The sequence below is a fragment of the Herpailurus yagouaroundi genome, unplaced genomic scaffold (assembly GCF_014898765.1).
Source record: "Herpailurus yagouaroundi ecotype Mexico unplaced genomic scaffold, PumYag 251, whole genome shotgun sequence".
Lineage (NCBI taxonomy): Eukaryota > Metazoa > Chordata > Mammalia > Carnivora > Felidae > Herpailurus > Herpailurus yagouaroundi.
Genome location: NW_024412468.1, coordinates 2,065,469 through 2,092,045, shown reverse-complemented (window position 1 = coordinate 2,092,045; position 26,577 = coordinate 2,065,469). Strand labels below are relative to the sequence as shown.

Genomic DNA, 26,577 nt, shown 5'->3' with positions numbered 1-26,577 from the left:
GAACTCCCAGAGAACAGGGATTGATGGCGTGATTCACTTGTCCCCCACACCCCAACCATCCCAGTGTCTGGCCCAAAGTGAGTCATTACGGATCTTCAGTGGTTCTTTCAGGGAGTCGGGAAGCGTGGGGGTGGGGCAGGGGAACAGCACACACGCAAGACCTCAGAGAAGGTCTGCAGAGAAGCCTGGTACAAAGGGAAATCTGGGACACTTTCAAAAGGGCACAGACTTGTCCGATCTTTAGAAGTGCAGAGATGTGGAAAATCTGAACTATTTCTGACTGTAACTCAAGGTAAAATACATAATAACTGTCAATCAAGGCCAGAAAAGGAGAAGAATGTCAGAAATCAACGGCCAGGGCCAGAGAGATTCGAAGAGGCAAATTCCTACTGCAACAGTCACAACGACAAAAAGTTTGAAGTTCACATGCATAAGATGGGAAGAATGGCCTGGTACAGATTTATCAAAAGTATGTGAAAATCCTAGTGGTCTCACGATGTCCATCAGTAACATTGAGGTCCTGTTTCTTTGTTTTTTTTTTTTTTTTTTAATTTTTTTTTTCAACGTTTTTTATTTATTTTTGGGACAGAGAGAGACAGAGCATGAACAGGGGAGGGGCAGAGAGAGAGGGAGACACAGAATCGGAAACAGGCTCCAGGCTCCGAGCCGTCAGCACAGAGCCTGACGCGGGGCTCGAACTCACGGACCGCGAGATCGTGACCTGGCTGAAGTCGGACGCTTAACCGACTGCGCCACCCAGGCGCCCCTCCTGTTTCTTTGTTTTTAACGTAACATGACGCTCCACTGTGACAGGACAGAGTTCCCCAAAGAAATGCTTCCAGTGAACTTGGAAATCGTTATCCATTTTTTGAAGTCTCGTGTCCTGTCTGTGGATGATCATGTCAGCAAGAAGAGAAGGCCACCGGACGGTCACCCTAAGAACACAAAGCTATGGATTCAGGACAGCAAATCCAAGAGTAACTGCTTGGGAGTTTGTATTGTTCAGCTGAGTGCTGGCTGAGAGATGATTTAATATGTGTGTCGAGTCTATAAAGGGTCATTATCTGGTGGTTTACGGCCATCTGTTCCTTACCTTCCCCAAGGATGGAAGAAAGGAAATGAGCTTAAACTACAGGAAAATAAATTTAGGTTAGACCAAAGGGATTTCCAGACTGAGGGCTGTGGACACGGCAAGCCCGGTGGTGGTGGCATTTCCTCCTCTGACCTTGTCTGGGACACGGGTAGAGCTGAGTTCTCCATAGCCCAGCTGGGATCAAGTGCTTGGATATTTCCGTATTTTGAAACATGCCTGATGTCGCTTTGATATAACTTACTCTCTCCTGCCTAAAAGCTTTGGTCCAGACGGAGACCCTTCTGATGTCCTGAGCAAGGACTTTTCTGCTGATGCCGCAGCTCCACTTTTCCTCGATCACTGCTAAGGTGTGGGCTTGTTCATTCACACCCCTCTGCCCCGGTACCCAAATATCGCAGATTGCCATTCCTTCAATGAAGTCTGGAACATCCCCTCGCTCGGGATCTTGAGGTCCACACCAAATCCAAAGGTCTCAGCCATCTGTACCTTCCCTTAGCTGACTCATACAGCCCACTAACACGCGACCCCTGTCTTCCTTGAGTTCAAGTTCTGTTCAACCACGGTCTCAAAGTTTGACATGGCGCCTCCCACACTGTGCCTTTTCACACCCATCTCATTTCCCTAGAATGCTGTTACCTCCTTGTCTGGGTGGTGACCTCCCATTTCCAAGATATTGAATTCTCAGATCTGGTTGTTTGAGAAAATAAGATGTTAATGCATTTCCGTCCTCAAGAAGCTTACAATCTAGGGACACCTGGGTGACTCAGTCAGTTGAGCCCTGACTCTTGATTTCTGCTCAGGTCGCCATCTCACAGTCCGTGAGTTCAAGCCCCACGTCGGGCTCCGTGCCGACAGTGCAGAGCCTGCTTGGGATTCTCTCCCCTCTCTCTGCCTTTCTCGTTCTCTCTCAAAATAAATAAAGAAACTTAAAACACATTGTTTAAAAAGAAGCTTACAATCTAGAAGAAAAGGAAAGACACGTGCACAAGTGACTGGAGAATTAGGGAAGTAAGAGGAAAAACTGACAGACCGTGGCAGCGGGTAACCGGAGGCGGGAAGAGGTTTTGGAGGTGAGGCATTTGGAACTGGCCTCTGCAGCTGCCGTGGATGTTGACAGGAGTGCCAGCCAGACACTGAGGTGTGTTTTCAGGAAAGTCAGGATCCCAGAAGGCTGGAGTGCATGTAATACAGTCTGAGGCAAAGACAAGCCAGGGCAGCGACCCTGAGGTTGAGGAGTCTGTGCCTCAGCCAGTGGTTGACGGAGAGATGCTGAAGGTAGCCACCCGCGGGCAGAGGGATGTCATGACACGCGGGTGTCCAGAAGTGGCAGAGAAGTTGAGAGCCCCGTTGCCACCACCTGTAGGAGGCCCGGCTGGTCGGAGGCGGCACTGGGGACAGCCGCGAGGAAAGCGAGCCAGGTAAGGTGTTTTATAGGCAAAGGCTACAATCCACGGCACGGATTGGATAAAAGGTGATAGGCAGCAGATGGATCAAAGGTGAACAAGAACACAGAGAGTGCAACCAAAGTTTACGTTGCCATTTGGGTTTACGGAATAGGTGCCGCTAAATAGCACGATACGGAGGCCAAGGGGAAGAGGGAACCTGAGGTTTGGGTGCAGGTGCCGACGAAACACGCACGTGGAGGTGCCGACACGCACATGTACGGCTAAGCCTCTCGCGGAGCTCAGGGGCCATGTTGAGGGTGGAAATGTAGAGTCATCTCCAGAGAGGGTGGCTTACAATTTCCTTTCTTCTTTCACTTGTGTGCTCATCCCCAGGACGCTGTGCCCTGTGAGAGGCACGATCCGCGTCACTCGTCCTGTGCCGTCACCTATGAACCAGGTCAGCATCTTCAAGCTCATGCAAGACAAGTGCTGTGACTAAAAACGATAAATAAAATACCTTTGTGAAGACTTTACAACACACGAAATGCTCTGTAAATATAAACTGTAGGGGCATAATTATAGATCTGGATCGTGAGCAAGGAGGACACAGTAGCCTGTAGGATGTACCGGTGACTAAAAAGAGGTTGAATGATCCCCATTGGGGGGGGGGGTGTGAGAGAGAGAGAGAGGGGCGGGGGGGGGGGGAGAGAGAGGGAGAGAGAACAAGGGAATGAGGACTTATCTGTTAGTATTCAACGTGAAAACACACCAGTTTTCCTTCAGTTCTGGGGGTGGGGGAAAGTTCGTGTTTTGCAGAGGGGCACTCGGATGTGCTGTGGTCCTCGTGATTGTCGTTGACCGGAGAATGTTCGGGTGTATGCGGTAAACTTGGCTTTTCTCGAGAAGCTGTTTCTCTGCTTTCTTCTCTTGGAGCTCTTCAGCTTGACCGAAGACGTAACACCCAGGTGAGAAATGATAAAATACGTTTTACAGTCGAAAGAACCTCAAGAAAAAGACTTTTATTCCTATTACCCATTCTCTGTTCTTTGTGTGGGTGTTTTTTATTCCCTAATTTTTTCCAATTCTGTAAGTCTCAAGGTCAACTTCCTTCCATAAACCAGAGCGGGAACGTGGCTACATTCGGTGTTATTTCCATCTCTGCTCGTGTCATTTCTCACTATGGTCACATAAACTCTGGGTGTCGTGTATTTCCTACTAGTAAGGTGTTGCTTTTATTACCCCTAGAAATTAACTTACTTTTCATTCATTTTAATTTCCTTACCGTGTTAATAGTTACACCTTAAAAAATTTCTGTATACAACCTATGAGAAAATCTCATGGCTGTGAACCCTTGCGATCTGCTCTTTAAACATTATTTACATTATAGGGATACCTGGGTGGCTCAGTCAGCTAAGCATCTGACTCGTGATTTCAGCACAGGTCACGGTCTCACAGTTCATGGGATTCTCTCTCTCTCTCTCTCTCTCTCTCTGTTTCTCTCTCTGTCCCTGCCCAGCTCATGCTCTGTCTCTCCCTCTCAAATAAACATTTAAAAAACTGAAAGAAAAATGAAAGAAAAAAAAAACCAGACTGTACTATGCTCCAGAGAGTAATTTTTTCCTTAAATATTACATCATCTCATTTATCATTCTTTCAGAATATCTGGCAATTGATTTTCTCACAGTATGATATTGAATATGAAAAGTCAAGAAAAATGAGGACAAGAATTCTTAAATAAAATGAGTCATCGCTTTAATGTCTTCCCTCAGTTTTTAGAAAAGTTAAGGCCAACTCTAATCGTAAATGATGTCCTGCAAAATTTCATCTTGCGATGGCTTCAAGTTTAAGGAACTGGGTAGTTGGGTACGATCCACAGTGGAGAAGCCACATTTCAAAGTAAACCTCTATTTTTGCTGGAGGGAGGGAGAGGTAGGAGGGCAGAAAGAGGGTAGCAGAGTGCTTACTAGCTAATCATTGTGCCATATAGTAGGCACGCCAACATATCTATATGTTAATATGAGATACATACTTTTTTAATTAAACTTAAAAAAATTTTTTTTAATGTTTATTTATTATTGATAGAGCATGAGCATGGGAGGGGCAGCGAGAGGAGGAGACAAAGAAAGGAGGAGACAGAATCCGAAGCAGGCTCCAGGCTCCGAGCTGTCAGCACAGAGCCCAACGCGGGACTCGGACTCACAAACCGCGAGATCGTGACCTGAGCCGAAGTCGGACGCTTAACCGACTGAGCCACCCAAGCGCCCCTTACTTAAACTTTTTATTTTGAGATCATTGTAGATTCACTTGCAATTCTGAGAAATAATACAGAGAGATCCTACGAGCCCTTTACCTAGTTTCCTCCAGTGATAACACGTTGCACAAACATGGTACAATGTCACACCAGGATGTTGACACTGATATGGTCAGGATAGCGAACATTTACGTCACTGCAAAGATCCCTCATTTTACCTTTTTAAAGCCACACTCACTTCTCTCTTTCCCCCAGCATCACCTCGACCCTGACAATCACTAACTTGTTCTCCAGATATATATTTTGTCATTTTTAAGAATGTTACCCAAATGGAATCATGACTTATGTGATGTCAATATATCAGCTTAATATATCAGCTGTCAGTATTTAATCAGCTTTATTCTCTGGAGACTGAACCGGGTTGCTGTGCATACCAATAGTTCATTCCTCTTCATTGCTGAGTGCTGTTCCGTCCTATGGACATACCGCAGTTTGTTAACCATTTACCTGTTCAAGGACATCAGGGTTGTTTCCAATTTGGGTCCGTTATTAGTAAAGCTGCTATGAACATTCATGCTTAGGTTTCTTTGTATGAACATAAATCCTTATTTCTCTGGGGTGAATGCCCAGAAGTCAACTTGATGGATCATACTGTAAATTTTTTTTTAATGTTGATTTATTTTGAGGGAGAGAGAGACAGCGTGTGAGCAGGGGCGGGGCAGAGAGAGAGGGAGACAGAGAATCCGAAGCAGGCTCCAGGCTTTGAGCTGTCAGCACAGAGCCCAACATGGGGTTCGAACTCACAAGCTGTGAGATCATGACCTGAGCTGACGTTGGACGCTCAACCGACTGAGCCACCCAGGTGCCCCGCGTAGTTACCTGTTTTCCAGAGGGGCTGTGTCATTTTACATTCATGTCATCAGTATAGGAGTGAACTGCTGTCTCTGCCTCCTCACCAAAATTTAGTGTTGCTACTGTTTTGTTTTTGGTTGTTGGGTTTTTTTAGCCACTCTCATACGTGTGTATCAATATTTGATTGTGGTTTCAACTTGCATTTCTCTGGTGGCTAATGATGTTACACATCTTTTCATGTGCTTATTTTCCATTTGCATATCCTCTCTGATGAAATGTCTCTTTATTACTTTTGTCCATTTTCCACTGGATAGTTTGGCCTTTGACAGTGTAAAATTTTTTATTTTGATAAAATCCAACTTATTAATTTTTCTTTTATGGATTGTCCTTTGGGTGTCATGTTTTAAAACTATTTGACTTGGTAGAGGTTCCAAAGATTTCCTGTATTTTACTCTAAAAGTTTTATTAAATTTTTTTTTTATTTAACATTTATTTTTGAGACAGAGAGAGACAGAGCATGAACAGGGGAGGGTCAGAGAGAGGCAGACACAGAATCTGAAACAGGCTCCAGGCTCTGAGGTGTCAGCACAGAGCCCGACGCGGGGCTCGAACTCACGGACCGTGAGATCACAACCTGAGCCGAAGTCAGACGCTTAACCGACTGAGCCACCCAGGCGCCCCTACTCTAAAAGTTTTATAATCTTATGTTTTAATTGAAGTTTGTGATCCCTTTTGAGCTAACCTTTTTTATACCTTAGGTCAAGGTTTTTTGTTTTGGTTTTGTGTTTTGTGTTTGTTTTTTGCTTATGGAAGTCCAATTGTTCAAGCACCATTTGTTGAAAAGACCATCTTTCTTCTAGTGAACTGTCTTTACACCTTTGTCAAAAATCAGATCTGTTCCATTCATGTTTCTGACAATATCATGTAATTTTGATTACTGTAGTTATATAAGTCTTGAAGTTGAATAATTCATCCTACTTTCTTCTTAGCAAGGTTATTTTACCTATTCTAGTTTCCTTTGGTTTTCATATACATTTTAAAATAATCTGGTCTATATTTACAAAAACTCTTGCTAGGATTTTCATAGGAATTGTGTTAAGACCTTTATGCCATTTGGGAAGAATTGACATCTACACTATATTGACCCTTCCAATCCAAAGACCTTGTATGTCTTTTCATTTCTTTAGATCTTTTTCTTTATTTCTTTCATTAGTGCTTTGCAGTTGTCAGTGGAAGAGTCCTGTGTGTGCTTTTATTAGACACACACCAAAGTATTTCATTTTTTGAGCAATTTTAAACGTTATATTTTTTTAATTTTGGTGTCCACCTGCTTACCGTTAGGATGTAAAACTACATTTGATTTTTGTATATTGATCTGCTAAACTGTGACTTTACTGAGCTCACATTTTAGTTCTTAGAGGTTTTTTTTTGTAGATATCTCTTAAAGTTTTTTATGTCGACAAGGGCATCATCCATCTTTCTTTCGTATCTGTATGCCTCTTATTTTCTTCTGTCTATTCCTTTCTCACCTGTATGCTTTTATTTCCTTTTCTTGCACTAGTGCACTGGCTAGAACTTCTAGTATTATGTTACATAAGAGTGGTGAGAGTTACATCTTCACTGTGTTCCTCATCCTGGGAGGAGAAGCATTCAGTTTTGCAACATTAAGTATAATGTTGCCTGCAGGATTTTTGTATTTGCTTTTTATCAGATAGAGAAACTTTCCCTCTATTTTTAGTCTTCTGAGCGTTTTTATCATGCATGGGTGTCAAATCTCATCAAATGCCTTTGCTGCATTGATTGATATCATCATGTGATTTTCTACTTTAGCCTATTAATGTGGTGAGTTACATTGGTTGATTTTCAACTATTTAACCCACCTTACATGCCTGGAATAAACTTATAATGGTGTATAATTTTTTATATATATTGCTAAATTCTGTTTGTTAATATCTCATTACGGTTTTCAACATCCATATACATGCAGGATATTGGTCTGGGGTTTTCTTTCATCCTTTTTTGCTTTTTTGTGAGTGTTATATCTTCATTTAGTTTTTGCCATCAGAGTAATAATAGCTTTATGTGATGAATTAAAAAGTACTCCTTCTTCTGTTTTCTGGAAGACATTGCATAGAATTGGTGGTGTTAGTACTGTTTTTAAATGTTCGGGAGAATACTTCAGTGACACCATCTGTGCCTAAAAATTTCTTTTTTGGGGGTTTCAAAGTCATGAATTCAATTTTCTTAATGTTTATAGAGCTATTCAAATGATACATTTCGTATTGGGTGAATTGTTAGTTTTGCTTTTGAGGAATTAGTCCATTGCATCTACACTGTCAAATTTATGCATGTGGAGTTGTTCATAGTATTCCTTGGTTATCCTTTTATTATCTGTAGAGTCTGTAGTGATATTCCTTGCTTCATTCCTGATATTGGTAAATTCTCACCCTGTTCCCCCCTCTTGTTCCTCTTCCTGGAGATCTGTTGGTTTTATTGATCTTTTTGAAGAACCAACTCTGTTTCATTGATTTTCTCTACTGTTCTGTTTTTTACCTTCATTGACCTCAGCTCTTACATTTGTTATTTCCTTCCTTCTGAGCATTTTTAGTCTATCTTGCATTTTTTCTAGATCCATGACATGAGAATTTCTATTATTGAGGCTTCTCTTATTTCTAATGTGTGTATATAATGCTATAAGCTACTTTTGCTTAGTGGTTTTAGCTGTATCCTGCGATTTTTGATGTCTTGTGTTTCATGTTCATTAAATTCCTTGCATTTTTTTGTTTTCCTTTAGACTTTTTCTTTGACCTGTGGATTATTGAGCAGTGTGTTCTTTACTTTCTGCATGTTTGAAATTTTCCCTTTATCTTTCTTGTACTGATTATAATTTAATCCCATTGCGGTCAGAGAACACAGTCTATATGATTTCCGTCTCTAAATATATTCAGGTTTGTTTTATGATTTGCGAGCAATGGAGAAGAATGTGTATGCTGCTGCCTTTAGGTGAAGTGTACTATAACTGTCAGTAAAATCTTGATTGATGATATTGAATTATTTTATATACTGGGTGATGTCCTGTCTAGTTGTTTTATCAACTGTTGAAGTCTCCACCCACAACTGTGGATATGTCTATTTCTCTTTTTAGTTTGATTACTTTTTGTTTCATGTATTTTGTAGCTCTGTTGTTTGGTGCATACACGTTTAGGATTCGTATGTCTTCCTAGTTGATTGGCCCTTTAATCATTATACAGTGCTCCTCTTTGTGTCTAGTGGTTCTTTTTGCTCCAAAGTTTATCTGATATTAATGTAGCCACTTCTGCTTTTCTTTGCTTAATGCTTGCTAACATATCTTTTTTCATCCTTTTGCTAGCAACCTGCTTATGTCGTTATATTTGAAGTGAGATGTGGTTTTGGTTTTTGTTTTTTTAGACAGCATAATTGTTGGGTCCTGTTTGTAATCCCCTCTGCCAATCTCTGTTACCCTTACCTTTTTTTATCCGTTCCTCCTTCTGTTGTCCCCTTTCACTTGCTCTGCCTCAGTCACACAGACCCCACTGCTCTTCCTCGAACTGAAGAGGCATCTCCTCAGGGCCTTTGCTGTCTCTGGCCCCTCTACCAGGAAAGGTGTTTCCTGTGGCAGAGGCTGCTCCTTCATCCTCCTCAGGCTTACCCAAATGTCAGCACCCTACATAAAATAGAAACTTACCACTCCTACCATGCTCCCACACTCCTTCCCCAATGTAGTCATCTCTCCGTCAGTGACCACAAAACATGGTTTTCCTACTTCTTTTGTTTACAGTCTGTGACACCCAGCATAATAAAACCCGGCTGCTGGGTACCTGGGTGGCTCAGTCAGTTAAACGTCCGACTTCTGCTCAGGTCATGATATCATGGTTCATGAGTTTGAGCCCCGCATTGGGCCCTGTGCTGACAGCTCAGAGCCTGGAGCCTGCTTCAGATTCTGTGTCTCCCTGTCTCTCTCTGCCCCACCCTTGCTTGCTCTGTCTCTCAAACATGAATAAACATTAAAAAATTAAAAAAAAAACTCAACTGCTAGATCTCCTGAGTCTAGAGTGGAGTTTGGCACCTAGTAAATTTCAATACTTACATGTCGAATGAATGCAATAATTAAAGAAATGCCCCCTGGCTCGCATTTGTGCATTCTTTCCCTCTCGTCTGTTCTCCAGTAGCAATGACCTTCTTTTACATCCTCCAGTGAGACAAGCTTTATACATCAGGCCTCAGGACCTCAGTGCATGCTGGTCCCTCTGCCTGGGGTCTGTCTCCTCTCCATTCTCAACCTTGCTGCCCAGCTAACCAAACTCGTGCAGAGGCCAACAGTACCTCACAAAAGCTTTCTCTGACCCCTCCTACTAGGTCAAGTTCACCAGTGAGAGGCTTGCTTAGCGTTGACCACATTTTGTAATTAATATTTGTTTGGAGGATTATTTCATTAACGTGTGTTGCTTCTACTGGACATGAAAATCATTGAAGACAGAGAATGTCTGGTTTGCTCAGGATTATATTCCTAGCACCTCGCATAACACCTGACATATGGTGATAGTAAACATTTTCCAAGTGAATAAAATAGTAAATCAGTGAGTAAATGAGTACTCACTTAAAATTTGTCTACCTTGCAGGAGTGATCGAAGGGATCAAAGATGGTAGGAGCAGTTGTGTGCTGCTAACCATAGAGGTCTCACCTGTCTACGGAAACCTAACTGAACAGGTAAGAACATGTTTGGATACCCGAGAGCGAGGTCGGAGGGGGCAGTGGGCTATCTTTCCTCTTTGAAGCTCACGTGATGTCCTCTGCGGAGTTGGGGAAGGTGGCATGGAAATACTAGTGTTTCTCATCCACAGCTCTACTGACGTTTTGGCTAAATAATTCCATGTTTGGGGGGCTTCCTGTCCCTTGTAGGATGTTCAGCACCATCCTCGGCCCGTACCTACTGGATGCCCATAGCAGACATATCCATTGCCGTTTGTGACAACCAAATTGGCTCCCGACACTGCCCAATGTCCCCTGGGGGGAAAAATTGCCCCAGACTGGCACCACTGAAATAGATCTGATGTTGAGAGAGCATGAAAAAAAAATATTAAGAGAAATGAGAGAGGAAGAAAACGAGCTCATACGTGAGAGAGAAAATGAGGATGACAATAAACGAATGGAATCAGGTCTCATTTAATGACAGTTAGAAACAATTGAGGGCCCTGCCGATCTGGGCCAGTGACTTTGTGGTGCCCCAACACATCAGGATTTGCAAGTGCATTATTTTCTGTGGAAGTGCACGACATGGCTAAAGAAGTTAAAAATACAGCTCATGTACTGGCCCAAGCTTGGGACTTTTGCTTACCAAATGCCAGTGAAACACTAGGGTGAGAATAAGGGCTTTAAACTTCTGGGGTGCCTGGGTGGTTCAGTTGGTTGAGCGTCCAACTTCAGCTCAGGTCATGATCTCACAGTCCTTGAGTTCGAGCCCCACGTTGGCCTCTGTGCTGACGGCTCAGAGCCTGGAGCCTGTTTCAGATTCTGTGTCTCCCTCTTTCTTTCTCCTCCCCTGCTCATGCTCTGTCTCTCTTTTCTCAAAAATAAATAAACGTTAAAAAAAATGTTTAAACTTTTGCAGGAGAGGCAGAGAGAGCTATACCTGTCATTACCAGTTCCCAAACTTTGCCGCCTTTTCAAATCTCATAGGGAGCTTTGTAAAATCCTAGTGCTCAGTTCACACCCCATAGCAATGAAATGGGAATTGCTGGGGACGGTGCCAGGCAGCAGTGATTTTGTAGATCTCTACGTGATTCCAAAGTGCAGAATAGTTTGGAAACCCCTGCACTCTTAGCATGAAGCTCTGTATCACCCGGGAACCTGTTAAAAGTGGCAGTTCTCAGGCCTGCCTGAAACCTACAGAATCAGAATCCCTGAGGATAAAGACCTGAGCAAGATCTTTGGATTAATGTACACTCGATTTTGAGATTCAGTGTTCTCTAAAAAAGAGCTCTTGGCGATGCATGAAACAAATCGTTGAGAAGTAGTGCACCCTCTGTTTTGTCCTTGTGGAACGGGGAGACTAGGTGTCCTTCGGACGCTGAGGGTGGCATCCACGTGGGCATGTAACGTACTGTAAAGAGCAGCCAGGGGCCAGGGGAGGGCCACTCTGTTCCGTGTGGTGCCACACACACGCACACAGGCAGGGTGTTCTTTCAGAGCACACGTCACATATACAGTTTTGTTTCCTGTTCCCGTATCGTACAGTTTTGTTTCCTGTTCCCGTATCAAAGATGACTGTATCATCCTTCCACGTGAGAGGACGTGCAAGTAGGAAATGTTCAGCATGTTATTTGCATCACCTCATGGAGTTCCTGTTCATGGTGCAGACTTTGTGAACAAAACCCACAGGACCCTCAGTCTGTCCAGGTGAGGACTGTGCAACCCACATGTCAGGTCTCAAGCTTTGGGAGGCTCACTTGTGAGCTACCTACCACCTTGTTGGGGGGGATTTTGTTTGTTTGTTTGTTTCTGCTCTGAGTCTGTGCTGGTACGTGTGGGGGTGGTGAGGGAGTGGAGGTTTTCTTAGAGAATCCTGGGGCTCTCTAATTTGCATGAGATACGATAGAGCCAAATTGTTTTTCCTGCCTTTAATTATTTCCTTATTTGCCTGGGTTGGAATCCTCCTACCTAGTTCCAGCAGCATCCTTCCTCACTTTCCTGTAGGGGGAAATTACTTGCATAGCCTTTTCATCTGCAATTACCCACGGCTGCCAAGAAATGACTTTCAGTAGACTGCAGTAGAATCTGTGAATACAAATAAAGACAGGGCTTATCAAATAGCATTCAGAGCATACCCCAGTTTCCGCTTGAGAAGAAAAATAACAATTAATGAGGAATCTGAGTTGAAAATTCAGCTGATGAGAGAATTAATATATAGATGTGTGGGCAGGGAGAGAAATACATTATATTAACTGGGTTAATGAAACCCCCCCAAAGAGTGAGAATAATGGTCTACTTCTCCAAACATAAAAATGAAACAGTAAAAAAAGGAAAATATATTTCCTTAAATTTCTTTTCTGTTATCTTTAGATTACGTCTATTATGTTGCCTTTACATTAAATGTCAATCCCCAGAGGTGGTGTTATTTCATACGGACTTTGATTCAGCCCCTACGTGCAAACCATATGCATGTAAATTCCTAACACACTGTAGAGGCATCTCTTTACAGAATTTCTGAACCACCCAGAACACAAGTCAGAACCTGGAAGGGCTTTAGGATTTTCTCTGAAACAACCAAACAAGATGTCTCAATTTATCTCTTCCAGAGCCATGGTTCTTAATGGTTTCAGTTAACCCAAAATAGTGACAGACCGTCTTAAGGACAGCTTGTTATGTAGTGAGCCTTTGGCATCCGGGATGAGTGTGGGGCCCACCATGGGTACTCGGAAGCATTCTCAGTGTTCCTTGTCTGATTTCTTTCATCCTCACAAAGGTCCTATGGGTAGATATTTACCATTGTTAACCTCATTGTACATGAGAGGGAACTGAGACAGAGAGACTAGGTAACCAAGGCCTCCCAGCTGGACAGTGATAGAGCTGGGATCTGAACTCAGGAAATATAGCTTCCGAGTCTGTGGCATATCCACACCGCTGTGCTGTCCTTCTCTCCACTAATACACAAGACAGGCTACGAATCTATGAGCACATTTTAATCAGTACCTTTGTTTATTTTTAAATGCTTATTTATTTTGAGAGAGAGAGCAGGGGAGAGGCAAAGAGAGAGGGAGAGGGAATCCCATGCAGACTCCATGCTGTCAGCACAGAGCCCCACGTGGGGCTCAAACTCACAAACCATGAGATCTTGACCACCGAAACCAAGAATGAGAGGCTCAACCAACTGAGCCAACCAGGCGCCCCTAAATCATTACCTTTAAATACATACATCTGTGAACAATGGTTCACCACTGGTCAGTTGGTCCTGAGAGAAGGGTGAGTGCCGTTCCAAAGGGACTTAAAAAAAAATACATACATCTGAAAAGTGGTGATACGTGTATTGCAAGCTATTTTACCTAGTTTCATAGACCCAATGCTCCTGCCCCAACACCGACTGGAACCCACCACTCCAAAGCCCAGATACATTGCTATCAGGAGAGTTTCTTAATCATAATACAGCACTTACATACTTTATCTTCAGATACAGTGGCACTGAGCTTGACCACCTGGTTTTTAACTCCACGGCAGATTATAAGCAGAGCATATTGTTAAAAACCTTGAATTTTGACATCAGAGCGCCTTAGTCTAATCCCAGGCAATGCCAACTTTGTACCTCGGTTCTCTTGCTCAGGTGAATTAACGTATCCAAATGTGATCTCTCACATATAAAAGGTCCACAGAGAACTTAGGATTTAATGAGATATAATGCCTGCAAAGGACACCGGCGTGTTGGACGCAGTGAGTTCCCAGCCATGGCAGCTGGTGATAGTCCGGCAGGTGATGGCATGACAACAGCCATGACAGGAGCTGTGAAGATGCTAGATGGTCATTAATAGCCAGGCAGCCTCAAAGCCAAATGTCAAGATCCATAATTACATTTTTTTTGAGCGTCAGAGTTTTCTTCAGAAACACAGCTTTGGCAATGTTAATAAAGGCTTTTTAATGGAACCAGTTTACAAACTGGCAAAGAGGAGCTTCGGGGAGGTACTTGGATCTGTTTTTGATAAGTCATGTGGAAAGTGGAACTTTGTCTCCCTGCTCTCAAACACAGGGAAGAAGCATATTTTTCTCAGGTCCCAGAATCACCAGAGTGATGGCTTCCTCTCCCGCCTGCACTTTCTCCACATTATCCCCTCGGGCGCTACGTCATCTCGTCTTTTCCACAGTCCCCCGACAGGAACTTCTGGAACACCAATCAAGGCCACATATAAAAGAGGATCATATCAGATCAGACCGTAGGTTGCAAACGAAATAACTAGTTACATTTATTACCAATCAAAAACGTATTTGCACAGAAGATATACTTGCAGGAATTATTCAAATAGAAACCTTCAGCTGGGTTAAGAATGGAATCGTTGCTGATCAGACCCATCAGTCACTTTTGCAATGATATACAATTCCTGTAAAAGCTCCCTCGTCCTCGTGATTATGTAAAAGACCTGCTTTTGAGAAAGCAATCTTTATTAATGAGCCATAAATTCAGTCTCCCCACTGCCTGCTGCAGAATTTGGTAGGAGTCTGGTGAAAAAAAGATTCAGAATCATGAATAGGCTGTTTAAAAGCCTCATTATAGCTGTTTTGTGATTAAATCTTCATTATGCAGCCATTTATGAGGGCGTCTCACCACACGCAGTAGCTGCCTCTGTACCTTCCTTCCTCTTCCCGTCATTGACATGGTTGTCAGAAGAGAAAGCGGCCGACGTGGGCTTATCAGGAAGAGTCAAGCAATCCCACCCATTAGTATGATGTGATTTTATTTTACAAACTGTTTAACAGCTGGGTGAAGGACAGAATTGTGCAGGAAAGCCCAGGTGCTTATCAAAAGGAAAAGGATCATTATCAGTTCTGCAAAGTGATCGCCTACAGTCCGGCTGGCAGTGAGGAAATCGTAAACCGCTTCTCCCCTGGAGCAGGTGGCAAGTTCACTCCTGAGGTTTGGGAGAAGGGTCCCTTTACTCCCGGATCCTTTGTGCCACGGAACACATAAAGTGTAATCCTTATGCACAATCTCGAGAATTTCTCTCTCATCTCTCCCTGCTGTGCCCACTTGCCTTGAACTTCATGTCAGGACTCGCCCCCTACGAGGCCAGGCCCCTGAACGTACAGTGTCAAGAATGTCAGAGGTTGGAGGATTCTACCGGAAAGACAGCCGGGCTGGGTCAGAAGGTCTGGGTTCTAGCCATACCCACCATTTACTCGCGGTTGGTGTAGGTGGTGTCAGAAGTATGAAGCATGTCTCCGTAGTATGTGCGTTATTATAGCGAGTATAGACAATATGGACAGAAGACGTGATAGAGCTGGTTCTCAAAGCCTTCATGAAGACATGAGAATTTGAGCTGAATCTGCAGGACGGGTGTAATTGAAAGTCTCCACTGTGGAAATCCGTATTCAGTGAGAACACTTGAGAATGAAAACCCCACAATGTGGGAAAAGCTTAGAGAAAGAGACGGTCAGCAAATAATTGTAGTGTGTTAGCCATTCTGCTGTGGCTCAGCATTCCTCCTTGTGTGCCTCAGCTACTGGGTAAAACCCATTATGTAAGGTTATTTTTATCGGCGACCTTGAACAAAATAAACTTGCCCTCAACTCCAGGTTATAGTTCCCACATACGGGTTATTGAAGGCCGTCAAGAAGGCATTCCTGAAGACTGTGTCTTTAGGAATGCTCCTTTTAGGAAAGCCAATCATTTTTATCTGTTAGCTTTGGGTCTATCTTTTCAGAGAGGTATAGAAATACTGAGGTCTTAGAGGGTCCCGTCCAGATCGGTCTCCATCTCAGTCCCCCAGGGGCCATCCAGAAGGCAGTTTCTTCGGAAATATCTAGGCTAAGGAACAGGTGGGAGTGTGCTATGTAGAGTAAGATAAACAAATGATTTAAGATTAAGGCCTCACATAGAAAGAGGCTGTTGAACCACCAAATGGCCGAGTTTTGAAGGAGGCCCTCAGGAAATGGTGGTTTCCAGCAGCCGTGGCTGGCTTGTCCGTCTGCGTGTGCGTCCATAGGTAGATTTACCTGCTCTGGAACACATTGAAGTGCTTTCCAATTAACTGTAGTGGTCGCCATATTTTATTTTTCTCTTCTATTTCCTGCTGCTACATATGTTTGTAACACTGGGATGGCCCCGAAGTCACTGGATGGTTGGAAGCTTCAATGAAAGAGTCTGTGAAACCCAGATGGTTTCACCAGCAAATTTCACAAACATTTAAGGAAACAATGATACCGATGTACACAAAATTTCCCATAGAATAAGAAAAGAAAGAATATTAACCACTTTGCTTTATGAATTGCCATAAACTCACAAGGGTAATGCAAGAAACAAGATCTATGGGCCAATCTCACCCATGAATACAGATGCAAAAATGCTAATCAAAATATTAGCAAATTGATTTCAGCAATGTGTAAGTATATATTGTCATGGTCAAGTTGGATTTATTCTAGAAATGCGAACTTGTTGTCAATGTGGTAAGTCACATAAATAAGAGAAGACTATGTGATCATCTCAATGGGCACCAAAAAATAGGTGTTTGATAAAATTCAACATCTCTTTATTATGAAACTTTCAGCACGTTAGTAGTAGAAAGTATATTCTTTAACCTGATAAATGGGGGCGCCTGGGTGGCGCAGTCGGTTAAGCGTCCGACTTCAGCCAGGTCACGATCTCGCGGTCCGTGAGTTCGAGCCCCGCGTCAGGCTCTGGGCTGACGGCTCGGAGCCTGGAGCCTGTTTCCGATTCTGCGTCTCCCTCTCTCTCTGCCCCTCCCCTGCTCATGCTCTGTCCCTCTCTGACTCAAAAATAAATAAAAACATTAAAAAAATAAAAAAATAAAATAAAATAACAGCAGTATCATCAACGAGGTAGAAGGCATAGCTAACAAAGATACCTGGCAGGAAGAATGGTAACAGTGGGCTTATATACAGCAGGCTTTTCCAGAAAGGAGAGTAATAGAGATCAGTCCCCTGGTAAACCCACCAGTAACCCGCCTCCTGGTCAGCGTGCTCCTGGTATTTCGCAGCAGAAAGAGGAATGAGTCTTTTTCTAATAAATTGCTTGTAGTGCTATTTACCTCTTGTAAAAACAAACAAACACACACCCTGGAACATATTGTGTTTGGCGGGCATGATAGACCGGAGAATGTCACATGAGCTACACAATTTGTTGAGTGTACGATGGGGACGATCTCTAACCAGCGTGGTCTCCTTTACATAAGCAATATTCCACAGGCATCGCTGACACATCAGGTGGTGAATCTGAGCCCCCACACACCCGAGCCCGGAGGAAGAAGAATCTCTCTGGAGCTCTGTGGATGGCTTTGGACGTTTCCAAAGGAAGAACACATCGCCCGCGTCTTATATTCTTATCCTGCATCCTTTGAATTATGAGTACTGTTTTCTGTTGAATCCAATCTGTAATTCACATATGCCTGAGTTGACAGTTCTACCCTTTGTGTTCTATTAGACCTGTACAGAACACCATCAAACATTAATGAGGTATTTTAAAGAAGGCCTTCCTATGTGGACAGGTGTACTGTGTTATGGATTGCAAAACTTGACACTGAAAACGTATAGATTCCTTGCAGTGGCATTAACATTTCTGAAATGTGTGTGTATAAGAAAACTTGAAAGGCTGACTGTAAGATTCATTTGAAAACGAAAAGGCTGAAGGCAGCCCAGACATTATTGACAACGAAGGAGTATCAGGGCTTGCTGTACAGATATTAAGATTGCTGTAAGCCTGTACTCATTAAGATAATGTGGCATAGACTCAAAAATCAACTCATGACTGAAATGGCATAAAAACCCAAAGGCCAGGACTGCATATCTAGGGACATTTGATTTATGACAAATGTGTCACCACAAAGCAGTGGGGAAAAAACAGTTATTTCAATAACTATCCCGGGGAGTATGCACTAAACTAAATATACATATAACACATAAAACCTCTTTCTCACCCATATATCCAAACGCTCCAAGTGGACTACAGTCCTAAAACGAAGGACAAAACAATAAAAGCTGTGTAAAATAACATAAATGATTGTCTTCGTGATTGCAAGGTAGAAAAATTTCTTCAACAGGACATAGAAAATGTATACATTTCATCAACTACATTACAATGAAAAACTTATGTTCAGGGGCACCTGAGTTGCTTAGTCTGTTGAGCGTCTGACTCTTGATTTCGACCTGGGACATGATCTCACAGTTCATGGATTTGTGAGATCGATCCCCAAATTGGGCTCTGTGCTGACAGTGCATAGCCTGGTTGGGATTCTCTCTCTCTCTTTCTCTCTCCCTCTCCCTCTCCCTCTCCCTCTCCCTTTCCTTCTTTCTTTGCCCCTCCCCTGCTCATGCTCTCTCTCTCTCAAAGTAAATAAAGAAACTTAAAAAAAAACGTTCATTAAAGACACAATCATGAAGGTGAAAAGCAAGCCACAGATAGGGAGAAAATACGTGAACTTGAATAAGCTACAAAGGGATCATGTCAAAAATATATACAGAACTACACTACAAGAAAAAGACATCCCTGTGGAAAAGTGGATCGGGGACCTGACGAGGCACATCACAAAGAGAGGATAGTTCAGTGGCTGATAAACACATGAGAAGCTACTGAACCCTCTTGGTCGTCGGAGGAACGCAGATCAAAGCCACAGTATGATCCGTCCACCGGTCACCAGAATGGCTACGATTAAAAAGACGGACAATACCAACTAATGAAGAAAACGTGCAGTAATTGCTGCTCAAGTACAGCGTGTGGACGCGGAAGTTTCTACCAATGCTTCTGAAAAGAATTTGATGTTCTCTCCTGATGTTGAGGACGCTTACACTCTGTGGCCCAGGCGCTGCATTCCTTTTTTTATATATAAAATTTTTAAGGTTTATTTCTTTATTTTGAGAGAGAGAGAGTGGGAGAGAGAGCATCCCAAGCGGGCTCTGCACCTCACTGTCAGCGCAGAGCCTGATGTGGGGCTCGAACTCAAGAATCCTGAGAGCACGACCTGAGCTGAAACTGAATCAGACAGGTGAGCAACTGAGCCACCCAGGTGCCCCCGTTTTTTTTTTAATTGTTTTAAAGTTTATTTAACAGGAGCTGCATCCCTAAGTATGAACCCAATAGACCAGTGTGCACGTGCGCGTCAGAGCAGACCTACAAAAATGTCCGCAGCAACAAGCGCGATAGCCCCAAACTCGAAACAACCCAAACACCTGTCAACCCTACGAAGGATGCGGTGTGAGCATACAACACACTACCACACGGCAGTGAATGGCACCTACTGCTGCTACGTGCAGCGGCGTAGACAGAATGCACCAAAATGACGAGGGAAGAAAGATAAGAACACACGCATCGTGTACGTCAAGGTCAAAAACAGATAAAACCAAAAAAGGTCTAGGGGTAAATAATTGCCTGGTAATTTACAAAGAAAACCTAGGAGGCAAGAAAGGAGAATGTGGAGAAAGGAAGCGTCTGCGCCGTCGAGGAGCCCCGCAGTGGACGGCGAGGTTCTCGGCTCTTGGCCAAAGCCCCATTTCTTGACCTGGCTGGGGGTCATGCAAGTGTCCTGGGCACAGCCATCCATTAATCTGTACACTCATGTTTTATGCGATGCCTTTGTAACACTGGGTTACCAACGCTGTCCAAAGCAGAGGACTGTGAAGGACTTAGACGCTACAGCAGACATCATTTTCTCCAACTAGAAAAAGATTGGGTTTGCAGAAATTATGTGTCATACAAGGCAAGAACTCTCCATCCCGATCTGCCTGACAGTTGGGGGTGAATCAGTGGGTAACTTTTCGTGTGGGAGTGTGCACTGTGCATTGTAAGATGGTCAGCGCGGTCTCTGACGTCTACACCCCAGACAACAGAATCCCATCTCTCCTGTCTATCCAGCAGATGCCAGAGTCACCCGCTCCCCTAATTGTGACAGCCGGTGGAGAACCACCATCTTGGAGGAATTAACACTTTGAGGTGTTGCTTTTCTGTGCTCTGGTTACACATTTTCTAGAGCAGCCTTCTCAAGAGTTCTGTGTTTTTGGAGTTTTCTGTTCCCTTGTGCTCATCACACTCTTCCAGTTTTCTCTGGCCGTTTACTTGCAACCCCCCTGAGATTCATTCCTCCGTAACTTGTTTGTCAGCTACACGGACCCATGTGACTTGAAGAACGGGCAAATGCCTCTCATAGTTATTGTAAATACCATGATGCAAGTTTCGGTACCATCGCTCGAGGGGAGATATTTTCAAATGGAATGCCATGCCAGTGGGAACCAGCTGATGTCCGAGAGACTCTAATCTCAGTCCTTATGAGCCACACAGATTGGCAGGACACCCCGGGCGTTAGCCCACCACTAATCCTGATGAGGGATGAAGATATAAGGGGGTCTTCTCCTCCATCTGTAGAAGCCCGCCATGCCCCCACACCCCCTTCCCACCCATCCCTAACTCCACGCCTTCTCTGGCTTCCACGTCAACAAAGACAGATTTCAGCAGCCATGACTCAACCCGTGATTCCAATTATACTTCTCAGGGAGCCACATCAAGAACCAAAAGTATAGGGTGAAACACCAGAGTCTGCCGTGGCATTTTGTGTTGTTTTCTTTTTTTTTTTTTTACTGCTCTATTTTAAGTCACTACCAGTAACTGGAATCTGTATACCTCACTGAACTTTTGAAAGCAAGCTCCTTTACAGCACATTCAGTGTGCAGTTTTGGGAACATGAGTAACCGGTTTTGCTAACTTTGTGTATTTTCATTGGCTGACAATTTGCAAACCCATCTGTGGGACAGTGATAAGCCACCCCCGGTTTTTTCAAAAAAACAAGCAGAATCACGATTGGGCTGAACGTATTGCTTATTTTTCGAGATGAAGTCAAGACCAGTCCTCCCGTCCCTGAGGATGGATTCTCTCTCGGGTTTACGCCCTCTTTCTGGCACCTTCCGCCCCAGCCTCTCCTTCCGCAAGTGCAGCTGGCTGGGGTCAGTGCAAGGATGCTGGGCCCACAGTCTGGGGTGGATGGTTCCAGGAGCCTGGGCTTCCCAAGCCTGACGCCTCCCCGCGGCCTGTTCCCTGGCTTTGCACCTGCAGACCAGCCCTGCTAGCGGTGTCTGTACAATCTCTGGGACACTTGGCCATCATGCCTCCCTATCTGAGCAGTCAGAACCCAGTTCTAGAGCGACACGCTCTCTCGGGCCGATCAGTCCCTGAGTTCCTCCCACGCCTCCTTCTCTGACGCACGTAGTCAGGACGAAACGTGACTTATATATGTGTGCCTCCTCGTTTCCCAGGGCCCATTCGTAGCCCCATTGTCTGTTTCTTGGATCTCAACTTCTTCCCCCATGTGCTCTGAAAGAGTAATTTCACGCATCAGAATGACTGAGACTCCTAAAACATACGTGCACCGGAACGTTCTGAGCACTTGAATCTTGGTGACAACCCTGTGACGTAGATTCTCCTGTGATTGCCACTTTACAGATAAGGAAACTGAGGCACAAATGAGTTAAGTCAGTTGGCAAAGGACACAGAATCGAGACATGGTTTGAGCTCCGGATATGTAGCTGTGGGAGCAGTTTCCTAGGACCAGGACGCTGGTGGGGGGCCCCCACAATCACATGTCCAAACAGGCCTCCCCTAAACCACCGTGGCTCGCCCGGTCTGTGTCTCCGTGCTGTTAGTGCTATCTCTACCTTTGTCTTGTCCGCCCGAACATCTTATGTTCCTGTGGACGGGTCAGACAGAGTCATCTGAATCTCGCTGTCCCTCTGTTAGGGCCTCACAAGGCCGAGAACTGTTTTTGCTACTTACCAAAACCGTTTTTTAATTGCTTCGAAATATCAGCATGTTAAAAACTCAGTTTATATCAACATGCTGTTGAATCTGTGAATGATTTTCCAAATGAATGTTTTTGGCCAGAATGCTCTGCTCCCTTCTCTTCCTGTGTTCAGGTCGTTTAGGATGTACCCTTGTCTTTCTTTGTCTTTTCTTTCTTTTCTCTTTTTCTTCTTCCTCCTCCTCTTTTTTTCCCTTCATTATTCCACCTTTACCCATCTTCCCAACCACACTCTCTTCTTTGTTTCTTTTTTGTCCTGGAATATTTTCTGAATTGATTTCAAGTGCTGACCGCATCCACACCGGGACCTGAGTGACCCCGTGCAGATTGCTCATAGTTGTTCTGGAAAAAACGGCAAGGAGGAGGGGGGTCCAAAAAAAAATAAATTTAAGAAATACAGCATTAAGGAAATATAAACAGATTTATATACAGAAGCCACTAGTAAGCCCGGAGCCACTGCTAGAATAATGTAGGCTATAGATCTTTAAGAGGAGGACACAGCCTGGAGGATTCCCCACGTCTGCGTGACACTAGACTCCAGGGAACATTTTTGAGAGTTACTCTGTGAGGAGTAAACATAGATTCAAATGAAAGCTTTCATTTCTGGAGCCACGGGGCCTGGGGTTGAATTTACCTTCCTTCATGACATAACTGGAGGCCTTTGGGCAAGTCGCTACACTGTTTTCGGGAATAACCACACTTATTTCTTGGGATTATTACAACAGACGTGTGCTCGAATGACTTAATGAAAGATGTTTTAAGTTTTTATTTCTTTGTTTTTACTTTATTTATCTTTACTTGATTATTTCTATTGACCATGCAAGTACCCAAAACAAAAGAGCAGATGTGCCCATGACAACAAGGGCTCCGAGAAAAGCATGGGTCACTCCATCTTTCTTGACGCATTAGCTTTCACAACGACTGACCTGGAAGAGAGCTACCGTTTTGTGGCTAGCTTGGGCCGCGTGTCTGGACTTGGCGATGATTGTGAGGAGCGAAAAATAACAGAGAACGTACCTTTTAGGCCCGGCAGCCATCAGTTCCAGACGATCCCCAAACCAGAGACCATTATGTTGACAAGTTTTGAGCTGGAGCCATTAAGAAGAATAAGTAAAATAGATTTATTTGCTTGGATGTGATTCAAGATTGTTCATAAGTTGCTTTTGTTTTTTTAAGTGTGCCCATTTATTTTGAGAGAAAGGGTATTAGTGGGAGAGGGGCAGAGAGAGGAGAGAGAGAGAATCGCAAGTGGGATCCGTGCCGTCGGCACCGAGTCTGATGCAGGACTCGATCTCACGAACTACGAGGTCATGCCCTGAGCAGAGGTCAGGAGTCGGACAAACATACTGAGGCACCCAGGCGCCCCCTCAAGTTACCTTTTAAGGTAGTTTCAAGGTCACCACTGTGTGAGAAGTGGCTGCGGCTATCGCTCTGAATATGGAAGAGCCACGGTATCGGTGTGTCCATAGCCACTTCTCTGTGAACTCACAGAGCTTGCTTGGCGGTGATTTTTCTCTCTTCCGCTTCCCAGATTCTCTTCACTCACTTATTGACTGCAGTTTATTCTTGAGTAATCCAAGCGTGCGATCTTCTGCAAACATATTAGGTATTAAGATACTGGTGAGAGAGGTGGGTAGAAACCTTACAGCATTTTCTCTTGTGGCAGGTGTCAGGCTGACTGCAGTGATGAAGAACGGTATTGCAGGTCCCGTCTGAAGATAGCAAGCCCTCACAGTGATGGAAAATCTCCATAGACACTCTATCGTTTTATTTCAAAGCAGGGGAGACGAATCTGTGTGTAGCAGAGAAACATCGATTTTAATGTCCAGTTTCAAGAGATTGTCAATTAGCAAATAGTAACGTTTGTTTTGAATGCTGTAAGTCACAGTTTTCCTCTGCACATGGGACAAGTCCCATGCGTGTGACAACACCCTGATGCCATGATAGTAGGTCTCAGTCCGTTTATGCTGCCAGAATCAAATGCCACGGACTGGGTGGCGCCTACACCACAGAAGTTCATTGCTCACAGCTCTGGAGGCTGGAAGGTCCGCTCTCAGGGCATCAGCACGGCTGGGTTCTGGCGAAGACCCTCCTCCGGGCTGCAGGCTGCAGACTCCTTGCCGCGTCCTCCCGTGGTGGAAGGGACACGCTAGCTCGCTGTGTTGCCGCAAAAGGCAGAACCTTCGTGATCTAACCAAACCCCCCAGAGCCCCATCACCTTTGGGGTTAGAATTCCCACAGAAGAGTTTTGGGGAGACGCGAATATTCGGACCCTAGCAAAGTGTGAGGGTGAACAAGAGCCGGGGGGGTGACTCGGCCCGTCATTCTGTAAGAGGAACCATTGCACAAGCCCTAGGTTCACGGCCTTGAAGGCCTGCAGGGCGCCACACAGGACCTTGGTGAGAGAGAAGGTCCGTGTCATTGAGTCTACTCCCAATGAGAAGGCTGATCCTGTGAGGTCCTAATAGCAACGAAAAAAAAAAAAAAAATTCTAGAGGCTAATTGACTCCTATGAGTTCGAGGTTCCTTCTACCCCAGAAGTTGGCAGACTTTTTCTCTAAAGGGTCAGATGGAAAATATTTTAGTCTCTGTGGGTCATTTAGTACCTTTTGCGACAACTCGACTCTCCCATTAGAGCGCAAAAGCCAAAAAGTGAATGAACGTGACTGTTTCAACGGAACAGAGATCATACCCTAAACGTATTTTTTCTAGCCTTTCTTATGCCTGTACTTCTGGGCACTGGGATTTGAACTTCACGGAATTTGCCTACGTCAAGAAATACCATTCTTCTTGTGATTTCTTAAAATTGCTAACCACTCTTAGCTCATGAGGCATACCAAAGGTGTGTCAACCTTGGCTGAAACCGTGCTCCTCACCATGTGGTCCACAGACCTGTGGCTTCACCCGGAGGCTCATCAGGAATGCTGATTCTCAGGCTCCGTTGCAAACATGCTCTGTCAGAACTAGAAGACTAAATATCAGGAAGGCAGAGACCTCGTCTGCTCTAGATGTAGACCCAACACAGTGCCTTATACACAGTAGCTTCTCAGACAAATATTTGTTAAAAGAATGCCTCCAGGAGTTTGTTCAGGCTCCCCCATTATAAACAAGTAAATCTTCTGGGAATACGTGCTCGAAGGGTTAAAATGAACTTCTGTCATCAGTCAGAAGTTTTTGCTTGTTGAAGGGCTAGAAATACATGTCCCCCTTAGCCTCACAGTATATCCTTCTCCAGGATGACTTAACCATGATGGATTTTTGCCACATACACAACAGAAGAGTAAACTTACATGAACTAAGAGGCTGGACGTTCAGCAAAATTAATACACTGGATACAAATCAAGATGCAAATAGATTTTGTGGGTTGTGTTGAAACCGTGGTAAACATGACGCAGAAGACAGGCGAGAAAAAATATGTGTAGAGTATGATCTCTTGAACCAAGCACGGAGAGAGAACAGATCTCCCCAAGGAAGTCTAAAAAATCTCTAAGCCTCCTCAACCCAGCCTCCCGGGTACTGACTTTTCTTGTTCTGACACAGCTCTTGGGGAGAATACCCTTCCTCGGGGAAAAGAAGGCTTTTGAGGAACAACACAGAAGAGTGATGGAGTGTCATCAAGGCTGGCTTCGTCGGTTGGGATCTGAGTCAGAAAGGAAAGGCAAGTGGGTATGTACGAGGGACCCCCGGGAGAGGAGGCTCACTTGTCACGCACACAGTGACACTAACTAAAGATTCCAAGGAGGAAACACGGACAATTTTGTCTTGTTCTGCTACGAAATTGCATTTCCCTGTCAAGAATATTAGATCTCCTGCAAGTTAATAAAAATCACAATATCATTAATTTTAGAGCTGCAGTGTAATTACAAATCATTAGTTCATCTGCGTCATACATTCTAAGGCCTGGAAAGGTTCAAGAATTTATTTAAGCAGCCAGCGCTACAGGTGACAGCCTCCTAGCCTCGTTCCTTGCATGGAAAGAATGCTTTCTAATCAATATTCACAGACAAGCTTTCAGTCTTTATGATATTATTAATTCAGGTTATAATGAATTGCTTCAGATTTCTTAGATAAAAAGACATAATATTGGGATTCAGTTTGGAGGCAGTATACATTAAGAGGTCAAAGGTTGTCCATAGGAGTCGTCGTCGTTTACTTTTAATTTTTTTTTTAACAAATATTTATTTTTGAGAGACAGAGAGAGACAGAGCATGAGCAGGGGAGGGGGAGAGAGAGAGAGGGAGACACAGAATCTGAAGCAGGCTCCAGGCTCTGAGCTGTTTGTTACCACAGAGCCCGATGCGGGGCTCGAACTCACGAACTGCGAGATCCTGACCTGAGCCGAAATCGGACATTCCACCGACTGAGCCACGCAGGCGCCCCAAGACGGCTAAACAAGTGGAATTTACCCTGGGTACTAGCCTTTCATGTCAGTAAATGTCATAAAATCTGGGTATGTGTTGTGTTTTACATACTGAGAG

The 26,577-nt window shown here is 44.1% G+C and overlaps 1 long non-coding RNA gene across 1 annotated transcript in view; it reads left to right on the top strand.

Annotated features, from left to right (window-relative positions):
• LOC121020766 (uncharacterized) overlaps positions 1–25,692 on the top strand; it is a 53,763-nt gene extending 28,071 nt beyond the window's left edge. The window contains exons 2-4 of the long non-coding RNA XR_005786273.1: positions 10,222–10,310; positions 11,838–11,999; positions 23,766–25,692. This is a non-coding gene — a long non-coding RNA (uncharacterized LOC121020766). The remainder of the gene's footprint in view (positions 1–10,221; positions 10,311–11,837; positions 12,000–23,765) is intronic.
• The last annotated feature ends 885 nt before the right edge of the window (positions 25,693–26,577 follow it).